The sequence below is a fragment of the Pinus tabuliformis genome, chromosome Q (genome assembly GCF_031772625.1).
Source record: "Pinus tabuliformis cultivar Carrire ecotype Pingquan chromosome Q, CPIR1, whole genome shotgun sequence".
Classification (NCBI taxonomy): domain Eukaryota; kingdom Viridiplantae; phylum Streptophyta; class Pinopsida; order Pinales; family Pinaceae; genus Pinus; species Pinus tabuliformis.
Genome location: NC_142296.1, coordinates 495,191,915 through 495,205,125, shown reverse-complemented (window position 1 = coordinate 495,205,125; position 13,211 = coordinate 495,191,915).

Sequence of the window (13,211 nt, the reverse complement as noted above, 5' to 3'; positions counted from 1 at the left end):
AAGGTGTAATTCTTAATTGCTACACCTCTACGCTGTATCTTTCACAGTGATTATTGTATTTAGGATATCAAATCTGCTCCTTTACAATACATCTCTTTCTCACAACCAAGCTTAGTGGAAAATTCTTAATTGCTTTTCACTGGTTAAACACACTTCATCATTATAATATCAAGTTTGTTTCATGAGATATTCAAAAGGCCCTGCAGTTTCAGCAATCCCAATCTACCTCTCAAACAACCAGTAACCAAAGACTCCATTGCCCAATGGACTATAACTATCTGAAGGTTTCCACCTTAGGTACAGAAGACATCCCTCAACCAAAACATAAAACCAAAACCTGAACATCACAGCTAGCCTAAAATACTATCAGAACAGAGACAAATCATAAAGAGAGAGCGCTCTCTGATTACAGTTTGGCTAGGAGCTGTAATCCAAAGATTGGTTAGTGGTTACCCCGGCCGTATTCCCTTGGGAGTGAAAGGGAACAACCTGGGTGTTAACATAATTGGCGACTCCACTGGGGAACTCCTTAGGATTTTCTAATTACTGTATATCTCCTAAAGCTACAGATGAAGCCTGAATACCAGCCAGGAAGCCTTCACAACTGTTTCTGTTTTACATTAACAGGTTCAGATAAATGCTGCTTCAGTCAATCTTCATGTTAGCTTTGAGATATATACAACTATTCCAAAATCTTGCCTAGTCCTTACAGATATAAAAATATTTCAAAAAACATACTCAAAAACAAGTTCAGAAGCTGGCTTCGAAGAGGAATCCACGGTATACAAGGTCAAATCCTGACCCCAACCCACCAGCTGTTTTTGAAAATCCTAATACAATCCCTAAGATCATCAAGAAGCAGCAGGGACAAGAAACTCTTGCTGATTTAAGTCCTGAGACAGCCCATCCAAACCCTGTTCCAACTCCAATCAAGGTTCTATTTCGGTCTACCCTTGATTCCCCCAGTTCACCATCCACATCTCAAAGTCCTCCTTTCACACCTCCATCCACTGCACATATTCCCTTGACTAACACTCTAGTTTCCACCTTTCCCACTACCCCTGTTGTACCAGTCATTCATGCTATCCCAGTTATCCCTGTCAATCCTATAAATCCTGCAAATATGGCTAATAGATATGCACCCCTGCAGTTGCCTGCTAATGCTGCAGCTCTACCTCAGGACTATCAATCCAAGATCTCATATTTTGACTCCACTGGCCCTTTCACAGCAATTCAACATGCTAGAAGGATGCAAGACCACTTTGAGAACTATGAAATAGATGATGACAGTGTGAGAATGAGAATCTTTGTTCAGAGCCTCACAGGGGATGTAAGAACTTGGTTTAGATCCCTGGCTGCAAATACCATCACAACTCCTGATTAGCTTTATCAAGCCTTTACTAACAGATGGGAGAAAAAGAAAGATCCCCTGCACATACTTGGTGAGTATGATACAATCAAAAGAGGTCCCCAAGAGACTGTTTTGGAGTACTGTGCCAGGTTTAATAATGTATATAACGCAATACCACAGAATTTAAGACCTCCTCCTGATTTAGCCTTGTACAAATTTCCAGATGGTTTTGACCCTGATATGGCATATCAATTGAAGGAAAGGGCGCCTGAAACCCTTGAAGAAGCCCAAAAGGTTGCTGTCACAGTAGAAGCTAACCTGATTGCCGAAAGAAACAGGGCAAGATTGGAAAAGAGAACCACCTTCAAAGAAGAACCCTCTGCCTTTGATCAAAAACTGGATGCAATACTCACTGGGATGAAGAGACTAAGTGATAGAGTGGAATCAGTTGAGAGAAAGTCATCATGGGAAGCACCACAAAATAACCCTATCAGAAATCCCAATTTTAGGAGAAATCAAAACCCAAATGTTGGCAAGGCCGGTTCTGATCCAGACATAAGACCTCCGTTCCAGGAAAACTATACTGAAGCATCCACTTCAAATGAGCAAGTAGATGACACCCACATTAACCTGATGGGCCTGAATGATGAGCAGCAAGTTTTTCTGAGTCAAGAGGATCATAAAGATGATGACATTCAGCAATTCCAAACCAGGTCAGGTGAGTCATTTGACTTTAAACAAGGATATGACACAGCTGTTTATGAAGTTCATAAACAATACAAGCTAAGAAGCAGAACTATAAATGTGACAGAGCCTGACAAGACAAAGGACACTCCACAGCCTAAGAAATCTATTATCACCGAGCCAAATGATACAACTGATTCAGTTACAAGGGAAGTAACCGTTGAAGAAATCACTGAACCGTTTTCTTCAAAACAACAGCCTACGGCTACACCACCCTTGCAGCGTAATCCAAGTAATACTCCTCAAGAGATGAGTAAAAAGGACAAGCCTCAAGATCAAGAAAAGAATCAAGAAGAAGACTTTGTGAACAAGGAAAATACTGTCATCCACAACCCCAAAATCCAATCTGAAAAACCCTTTGACTTAGAAGCTGAAATTGGCAAACTAAAAGTAGCTATTCCCCTTTCAGAACTAGCCAAGCATGAAATTTATAGACAACAAATCAAGAAGTCCCTTCAAATTACTCGTAATAAAGATAATGTCAATGTGTTGGATGACACCCCAGAATTGCTGTTCGGTCCAGAAGTTGATGGAAAAACAGCAGTCACAGGGATCTTACCTTTCTATGTCAGCCTGCATGTTCATGATAAGATACTACACAATGCAATGTTTGACTCAGGTGCCTCTCACAACTTAATGCCCAAATCAGTCATGGAAAGATTGAATCTAGATATTACAAGACCATATAAGGACCTATTCTCATTTGACTCCAGCCAAGTTAAGTGTTTAGGTCTGATAAAAGATCTTTGTGTGTCCCTAGTTCAGTACCCAAATAAAACAATTCTAATGGATGTTGTAGTTGCTGATATCCCACCCAAATATGGGATGCTGTTATCAAGATCATGGGGGGCTAAACTCCAAGGTTCCCTACAATTAGACATGTCATATGCAACCATCTCAGTCTTTGGTCAACCCAAGAGGTTATATAGAGAGTCACTCATGAAATACATGGTCAGCAGTGAAGAAAAACCTCAAAATTTTCCCATATATGCCGTCCATTCTGATATAGATTCATATATTCTCTTCAATGATAATTCAGGTCTTACAAATGATGAAGAAACCGAGACACTCAAACAAGATCAAGACATTAATGAACAAGCTGCTGCTCTAGAAATAAAGCTGATCCAATCAAGTGATGAGACTGTCCTAAAAGACAAACTAAATGAAAAACCAAATCTTCAACTTACAATCCCAGCTTACAAAGAAGTCATTAGATCTCCCCTAGAACAAGAGATCCTATGGTTCCTTGAATTTGATGGATCAGTCAACAAATTAGGGGTAGGAGCTGGAGTTTGGATACATAATAAACAGAACGATCATGCAGAAGGCCGAGCCTATAGGCTAAATTTCAGATGCACTAATAATATGGCAGAATATGAAGCTCTTTTACTAGGCCTTAAACTAGTAAAATTCTTACAAGCCACAAAGGTTTCAATTCTAGGAGACTCAGACCTAGTTGTCCAACAAGTAAAGGGTAATTTTGTCACCAATGACAAAAGACTGAGATCTTATAGGTCTGCTGCTGCTGAAATACTAAACTCCTTTACTGAATTTCAAATCACCAAAATCTCTAGGACCCATAACCTTCATGCTCATAGTTTGGCCACATTTGCAAGCACCTGTAAACTACCCTTTGAGCCCCACCACCGCTTTACAGCTGAGGAAAAACACAGACCTTCTGTCCCAAACAATGTCAAGGACTGGCAAGTATTTGAAGATGATACACAAATAAATAATTTCTTGACCTTGCAACAAGAATTTGCAGGACTAAATATTGACACTGAAAGAGCAAGTCAATCACAAATACTTGAAAGAGCAAGTCAATCACAAATACAGAATGAACAGGATAACAAGCCAATATCACCTAAGACAACTCACCAAATCCTACATCCAACCGTTTTCAACAAAAACAACATACAAGAAATTCAGCAAACCAGTTATGAAGAAATAGCTGTCACAGAGGCTGAGATCATAGAGTTGAAAGACAATTTTCTTCCAACAAGCCTAACTCCATTAGAGGACATCTTTGACTCAAATGACATCCCTAGAAAACCAAAGATGCAGCCCCTTAATGCTTCCATTGAAGAATGCAACATTGGAACTGTTGAAAAACCCAAGATAATAAAATTGTCTGCGTCCTTACCTCCTGATCAAAAGCCTAAATACATTGACCTCTTCAAAGAGTTTCAAGATGTCTTTGCATGGGGTTATGAGGATTTAAAATCCTATGACACCTCTGTTATCCAGCATACTATCCCTCTCAAGCCTAATCAAAAGCCATTCAAGAAAAAATTGAGAAGGATCAATCCCATGCTTCTCCCTTCAATTGAAAAAGAACTTCAAAAAATGTTTAAAGCTGGCATCATAGCACCAATCAGGTTTTCTGACTGGATTTCCAATTTGGTACCTACAAGAAAGAAAACTGGTGAGATAAGACTTTGTGTTGATCTTAGGAACCTAAATCAAGTGTCCCTCAAAGACAACTATCCCTTACCTAAAATGGATCACATCCTCCAAAGAGTGGTAGGGGCCTCAAGGATCTCATTACTTGATGGATTCTCAGGTTTTAATCAAATCCTAGTGCACCCTGATGATCAAGACAAAACTGCATTCACAACCCCATGGGGAACTTTCAAATATGTAAAAATGCCTTTTGGATTGAAAAATGCAGGGGCAACATTTCAAAGAGCAATGGATATTGCTTTTGCCAAGGAGATTCATGACTTTCTTATCATTTATTTAGATGACCTCACACCTTTCTCAAAATCAGACCAAGAACATTTGAAACATTTGAGGCAGATCTTCTTAACATGTAGGAAGTATGGGATTTCCCTGAATCCCAAGAAGTCTCTATTTGGTTTGGAAGAAGGTAAGATTTTAGGGCATATCATTTCAAAGGATGGCATAAGAATTGACCCAGACAGGATACAAGCCATCTTACAAATGCCCCACCCAAGGAACATCAAAGAATTGCAAGCCTTCTTGGGTAAGATCAACTTCTTGAGAAGGTTTATCCCAAACTTAGCAGAATTGATCAGATTACTAAATAACATGCTAAAGAAGGATTCAAAAGTGAAATGGACAGTTGAGGCAAATCAAGCCTTTGAAGGTATAAAATTGGCCCTTACCCAAACCCCAGTCTTAACAAATCCTCAATTTGACAGAGAATTTATCATTTTCTCTTTTGCCTCCCAGCATACCATTGCTGCTGTTTTATTACAGAAAGATGACCAAGGAAATGAGAAACCCATTGCTTTCTTTAGCAGAGCTCTTAGAGATGCACCTCTAAAATATCAAATCATGGAGAAACAAGCTTATGCTTTGGTCAAGGCCATTAAAGACTTTAGGATTTACATCCTTTATTCCCATGTTTTTTTTTTCTAAATAAGATTGAGCTAAATTATATTACAGCGAGAGCAAAATTACATCATCAGTATTACACCAGGGCCGCGGCCCTGTAAAACTGGTCCTGGGACCGACTGTAAACACGAGAGTATTCATACCAGGATTACAAAAGCTGGAACCCGAGTGACACTTATGTAGCCGACACATGGACTGAGACAACATAGACACATAGAGGACACCGACACCATAACAGAAGTAACAGATAACCGACACCATAACAAAGATGGACAGAAGTACAAAATGACTGAGTGCAGATACATATATGGTCGCGAAGAGAGCTGACAGAGAGAAAATTCATGCAGAGAAACCTGGAGCACGAACTAGTCTTCTTCCGTTGTCTGTGGCTCATCCTCCATCTTGCAACAGGGAGGCTGGAGAATAGCCTTACCCTTACCAGCATTGCGCTGCACAGGCTCGCTTGGACCAGCTCCAGGATCATGAACAGGCCTCAGCATATCAACGGCCGGAAATTCCATTTCCACAGTGGGGACAACCCCAGGAATCCGCTGAGGGTCAGCATGAGGAGCATCATCATCACCCCACGGATTTCGGCAATGCTCCACTGAAACAGTGACGAAGAAGGTAGAATTGGACAGAGTGCACGGTAGGCGGTATCTAACCATTGGATGCTCAGTATGCCCGCACTCCATTCTCTCCGGAGGATCCGCGACTCTTCCTCTGCCTGGAGGCCTTCCTCTTGGCCTTCTATCCTCAGAGGAATCTTCAATTGAGGAGGAAGGAGAAGGGGCTCTTCCACTGTAACTGCCCCGCCTACTGGTGCCCCGTTGCCTTTCACGCTGCATTCTGAAAGTGAGCGGATGTCGAGCGTGCACACACAGATTGTCCCCCTGAACCAGACGCCCAATCCCCCAGCCAGACTGCGGATGGAAGGTTTGCAGCACCGCCAATCTACCAGGTTCACGACCAAACTGCCTGGAAGCTTTCCAATTGCCCCAGTCTATGGCTCTTGAACCATCGCAGTCGCTCTCAGAGCCTGACGGAGAGCCGAAACAGTGAGCCTCCGCCACTTCCTTCAAGACCAGAACAGGTGCAGACGAGAAATGCGGGAGAATGTCCGAGAGCTTCCGGCTATGAAAAGCCATGGTTAGCTTCTCAATGCACGCAGTGAATGTCGAGGGGATGTCTCTGCAACAAGATTTAACTGCCCTCCTTGAATGCTGCATGCCAGAGTGGTTAAGGCATGTCCTTTGGGTGTACGTGGCTTGTCCGGGCGGACACCTGCCCTGCTGACAAGCCATGGGCCCTGTATAGCTAACAACCACCCGCATCCGGGGGGGAAAGATCCTTTTGCACCAAGGTGATGCAGTCTTTTTTGAGGTGTTCATCTTCGACTATGTCCAAGGATCCTGAGAAGAAGGTTGATGAGTGAGAAACTCCTTGGTTGGCTAGTATATCGGCGACTTGATTTGCTGTTCTTCGCACATGCTGAAAGGATAGGCTATGTGGATTTGTAAGCTTTGCTGCCAAGGCTTCCAACCTGCTCAAAAGTCTCCAGCTGGTTGCAACTTTGTCCGCAGCTGTTCTTGCTTGGATTTTCTTGGCTGCATTGATAAGGATCAGAGAATCACCTTCAACCTCTAGTGGAAAGAAGTGAAGTTGCTCAGCGATACAGATCCCCTGCCAAAGTCCTTCCATTTCCGCTACATTATTAGTGTCTTTGCCAAGAGAGCCATAATAGATGTGCATGGGAGCGCCTGTATGACTTCGGATGATTCCTCCATAGCCAGCTGGACCAGGATTACCCTTTGCTGCTCCATCAAAGTTGAGCTTGAAAGAGTTAAGAGCTGGTAGGGACCATGAGGACGGTGAGGTGGGGCTGCTAGGGGGACGCGTGATGACCTTTGCAAAGGCAAGAGGGTCAAGATTCCAAGCTTTTAATATGTCCCTTTCCTGCTGCCCTTCTGGCATATCAGTGTCGTACCAGGTTTTGATGGCTAAGGTTTCCTGGATATTTCTTTTATAGATAAGCCACAGAGCATCTATTGTCCGGGAGGTGTTGTTGAAGATACGAGAGTTACGCTCCTTCCAGAGAAGCCAGTACAGAAAACCAGGAATGAGATCCCATAATGTATTGAGGAATTGGCTTTGGAACGGGTTCTTGCTCCATTTCCTAAGATTGTCCGTTATATCCTCGCCTCTTGGAGCTGCTCTTTTGTTGCAGGATTCCACCCTCTCCCAGAGCTGCTTTGCAAGTGGACAGGACTCCATAAGATGGCTGATTGTCTCTGTTTGAAGATTGCAGTTTGGGCATCTAGAGGGCCCAATGAAACCTCGCTTTATCAAGTTATCCCAAGTAAGTATACGCCTTTTGCTGAGTAACCATAGGAAGGTTGAGATTTTGGGCCAAAGCCCTGAAAGCCATACTCGCGCCCATATTTGGTCTTGATTTTCTTGGTTGTCTGAGTAGCGCAGCTGATGTGCTTCTTTTGTGGTGAATGTGCCTTTGTGCTTATGACCCCATCTGAGCTTGTCCTGCTGGTTGGAGTGGCGTATTCTGCGTTGTGTGAGTTCCTGATCCAAGTCTGAGTATGGTTCGCCTTCCCAGTCCCTTTGCCAACTGTTTGCAAGTCTCCATGTTTGATAGCCTTGGTTCTGCGTTTGATGCCAGAATTGGTGCACGTGAATGAGGTTTGCTTGCTGCATATACGAATGCCAGAGTGGCATCTGGAATAGATTTGCAAGCTTGGGGAGTTGCTGCCACGAATCCTCCCAGAACTTAGCTGACGTGCCAGAGTGTATTTCCCAAAAACTATGTTCCTGTATGAATCGACTGTGTATCTTAGCAGCATTCCAGATTGGAGAGCCTTGGGCGCTGGAGTTGATTCTGATTAGATCTTGCCACTGACTTCCCATAGCATACTTTGCTTGCCATAAGCGGGCCCAAGGTGAGTGAGGCTTGGAGAGCCAGTTCCACCACATGCGGGCGCCCATAGTGTTGTTACTTTGAAGTGGATCTCGAAGCCCTAGTCCGCCCTCTGATTTGAGTTTACACACCTCTTTCCAATTCACAAGGGCCCATTTTCGATTTCTGCCCGTGGAGCCCCAGAGAAAGTTGCGCTGTAAGTTGCGAATGGCTTTGAGGACCCATTTTGGAGCTGCCAGAGTGGAGAAGAGGTACAGCGGCATAGCTTGAAGGACAGACTTGATCAAGACCAATCTACCTGCCATGTTGAGAGCACGGAATGTCCACAAAGAGAGTTTTGACTCCAGCTTGTCAAGGAGAGATTGCCAGGAGGCATTTTTAATAGCCGACGCTGAGAGTGGCGCTCCAAGATATTTAGAAGGCAGATGGGAGATGGAGAATCCCAAGATTCTGGCTATATTTCTTTGTGTGGAGAGGGGGGTATTGAAAAAGAAAAGCTGTGACTTGGATGCATTGATGGAGGTACCTGAAGCTTCGGAGAAGAGAGAGAGGAGCGATTTAAACATGGAGGCTTCTTTTGAGGATGGATGGCCAAATAACATGGTGTCATCCACGAATTGTTGATGGGACAGCGGATTGAGACCATGAATTGAAATACCTTTAAGCTTGTGAGAGGCTATAGCTGCTTTGAGTAGTCTGCTGAGACCCTCAGCCATTAAAACAAAGATAAAGGGTGAGAGAGGATCCCCTTGTCTTATGCCACGGGAGGGCTTAAAGGGAGAAGAGGGAGATCCATTCAAGAGAACTGAAAAGCTAGGAGAGGTGATGAGACTCATGATCCACCTGGTCCATGTTGCATTAAATCCAAAGGCTAGAAGCATTTTTTGAATAAAATTCCAGCTAAGCTTATCAAAAGCTTTGGAGAGGTCAAGTTTTAGAATCATACCTGATTTTTTGAGGATCTTTAAAGAGTGTATGACCTCATTTGATAGTATGATCCCATCCATAATCTGCCGACCTTCCACATATCCTGTCTGTTCCGGAGATATGAGCAGGGGAAGGAGAGGTTTCAGCCTGTTTGCTATAACTTTTGAGATTAGCTTGTATATGACATTGCAGAGCGCGATAGGTCTGAAGTTTTCCGGCCTATTGGGTTCTTCACCTTTGGGAACCAGAGCTAGAAAGGTGGTATTGAGGGACGGGAGGATCCAATGCATACTTCGGGATTCTTCAACCAGGTTCCATACTTCATACTTGATGAGGTCCCAAAATTCGTGGAAAAAATTGGCTGTGAAGCCATCGGGACCTGGCGCTTTTCCGTCCTTGAATTGAGCCATGGCTTCTTCAATTTCTTGCAGGGTCGTGGGCTGGAGTAGTCTGTTGTTGTGATCCTCGGTTATAATGCTTGGAATGTGCTGCGTGATGGCCCGGATTGCTGCTTCCCTGTTCTCAATGGGCTCCGTTAAGATTTCCTTAAAATACCCTGTGAATTCCTTTTCCATGTTCTCATGCTCTTCAATTCTTTCGCCTTGTTGGTTGTTGATGAATGCAATATTATTATGCATTCGCCTTTGGATAGTGGTCTTGTGAAAGAATTTTGTGTTCTTCTCGCCTTCTTTGAGCCAGTTGATTCTCGATTTTTGCCGCCAGAGTATTTCTTCTTGCTTCCTGCGTTCTTCTATTTGGTTCCAAAGTTCCTGTTCTTGTTTTGCTTGTTCTTCTGTTCTGCCATGATGAATGAGATTTTGTTGGAGTTTACTCATTTGCTGCTCTAATTGAGAACGCTTCTCTTGAATGTTGCCAAAACTTGTGCGATTCCAGATTTTGAGGACATACTTCAGATTTTTTAGCTTTTGTTGAAATTGATACATTTTGGCACCCTGCGGCGGGATGTAGGCTGTCCAAGCATCACTGACTACTTTTCTGAAAGTGGCATTTGTGAGCCAGAACGCTTCAAATCTGAAGGGTCGGTTGCATTGATTGCCTGGTCTGGACCATTGTAACAAAATTGGCCAGTGATCGGATCCGCCATGAGGAAGGATGGAGGCATTGAAATCCCCTCCTAAATGGATTGCATTGTCAGAAAGAAAGAATCTGTCAAGGCGGGAGGCTATATGTTGAATACCTCTTCTTTTGTTAGTCCATGTGAAGATTCCATTCGAGGTAGGGATGTCCATAAGGTGATTGTTTCGAATGAAATCTTTGAGGCTTTCACTATCACTGTCGAGTCCAATACGGCCTCCCTGTTTCTCTGTCATGGAAGTTATTATGTTGAAGTCGCCTCCCCCGATCCATAGCGGGAATTGTCTGTTTTCATTAAGAAGAGCAAGCGTTTCCAGAAGTTCTATTTTTTGCTGAACAGATTGAGGAAAATAAACATTTGTGAGGTGACCATGTATGTTCGTGCCAACGAGGTGGAATGAAGCTTGAAGGAGATGGAGTGTGGCGTGGAAGTCATATAATGTGATGATCTGTGGGTTCCATAGAATAGCTAACCCACCTGAGGCTCCTGAGGCATCAACAGAGATAGCCCTGCTTCCTGCCCAAACTTTGCCACGGATTCGTTCAATAGCATCAGTGGTGCTTTTGGTTTCTTGCAAAAAAACTATGGTGGGTTTTTCTTGCTGAATCAGATGTTTGATCATTCTGTGTTTTGAGGGACTGTTGAGTCCTCTCACATTCCAGGATATTAACTTCATGTAAACTGTGATTTGGGTTTGTAGAACTTTGTCAACTTAGGGAATCGCCCTGATTCCATAAGTATTTCTCCCAATGCTATGGTGCGCTGGAGGTCTGTCTTTCGTCCCCTTTTCTTGAGATCCTTGAGTAGCTTTTTTCCATCCCATAGACTGCCTCCTTGGATGCCCAGGCTTTTATTGTGCTGCGCCTTGGCTAGGACTCCTTCCAGCTTGTCGATTTGCCAAGGTTGAATGGAGTTGAATTCTTTTTGTTTGCATGCCGCCTCAAGTGTAAAGATATCTAATCCATCGATGGTGACTTCCGTTTGGTCTTCTTCCATAACAGTAGTTTCACCTGGAACTTCTTCATCTGCTTCGTGCTGGAGCCTGATAGCTAGAGTAGCGTCTGTTTCCATTTCTGCATCCGGCTGTTCATGATCCACTGAGGGTTGCTCTTTAGAGAACGAGAGGGGACTGAAACGAGATATGGATTTACCTTTCTCCAAGGAGGGGCTGGAAGTGGGATTTATTGGGTTCGGGTCGGAGGATTGCGGGGGATTCAAATGAGGGAGGGAGGAAGATGGTTCAGAGGGTTTGTGTGGGGATTCAGAGCTGGTATTATCATTTTTTTCATGCGTAGCGAGAACAGAGAATTTGTTCTGAAGGTTCTCTTTGAGAGGGTTTTCAATAACTGGCTGGCTCTTTTTGGTATGCCTGCGGCGGTTGGGGACTTTGATGAAACCTTCAGAGTCTATTTCGGAGACAGCAGCAGCTGCTTTGGACTGGGAATTTAAAGGACAGTCACGAAATAAATGGCCATGCTCATGACACTTACGGCAGCGGAAGGGAATATGTTCATAATCTAAAGGTTGAGACCATTCATAATCATCGTGATAGAGCTTTACCGTATCCGCGAGGGCGTTGGTCAGATGCATCTGGACACAGATCCTAGCATATGAGGTGTACTTGCGAGTTTTTGTCTCTGCTGCGACTCGAATGAAGGTGCCCAGTTTGTTGCCTATGTCCGCCAGTGTTTCTTCTTTCCAGTATTCTGCAGGGAGGGAGTACATCCTGATCCAGACGGGTGCCCAACTGAAGTCCTCTTTGTCGGGGTTGAATCTGGGCTTCCATTCAGTGAGATAGAGGCCTGACGAGTTGAAGAAGTACGGCCCTCCTTCGAATATCCTCACTCTGTCCTCCACACAGTGGAATATAGCTATAAAGAAGCCCTTTGGTCCTAGTTGCAGAGTTATTTGTCCTTTGGGATTCCATTTTGAGGCTATCCAACCTTGTAATGCTTTCTCCGTGGGCCAGAAGCCTAAAAATTTTCCTATGAGGGCATGATCTTGCATGTACTGGATTTCACCATTGATACGGTGGCTGGGCAAGTCCACCTTGATGGGTTCAGCAGCCTTTGGGATACAAGTGGCTGAGGTTGCTTTAGGCTGGGTCGCCTTGGCTTTGTCATGGGTCTCTTTGTCAGCGTCATCGTCTTCTGTCGGGGCCGTATGGATCCTTGCCTCAGCTTTCCGATTGTCGCTATGTCCTGCATCAGGGCCAGCGTCAGAAGGGTGCAGAAAGGTTTTTTCAGAATTCGCAGAGTGATTTGGAGGGGGAGCAGAGCTCTCCCCTCCGCCCGCCATTTCCATTGCTATCAACCAGCAGGGGAGCGGCGACAGTTGCAGGGTGAACAGTCAGGGGTGGCGGCAGCAGGTTAGGGTTAGGTTGCAGAGTTCAAGAAATCGCATCAGAGCAATTTTTTAACAGCTTACTAAGGTGGTACTATTACCTCTCTCTTAGAGGCTCCATATTCCTCCCTCTGTAGTAGAATAAAATTGATACACCTGCAACTCTTTATTCCCATGTTATAGCTTATGTGCCAAGTCCCATTGTTAAAGACATTCTCACTCAAGAAAACTTAGAAGGTAGAAGAGGAAAATGGATTGCCAACATCCTCGAATTTGATATTGAAATAAAACCTACAAAATTAATAAAAGGGCAAGGTTTGGCCAAACTAATGACATAAGCAAAATTCCAAGCCTTAGACATAAACCAGCTGGACAATGAACTGGAGCTGGCGACTCCAAAGATCAATGTAGCCTTTGAACAATCCCCTTGGTACTCTGATATATGTTATGTATTGCAAAAC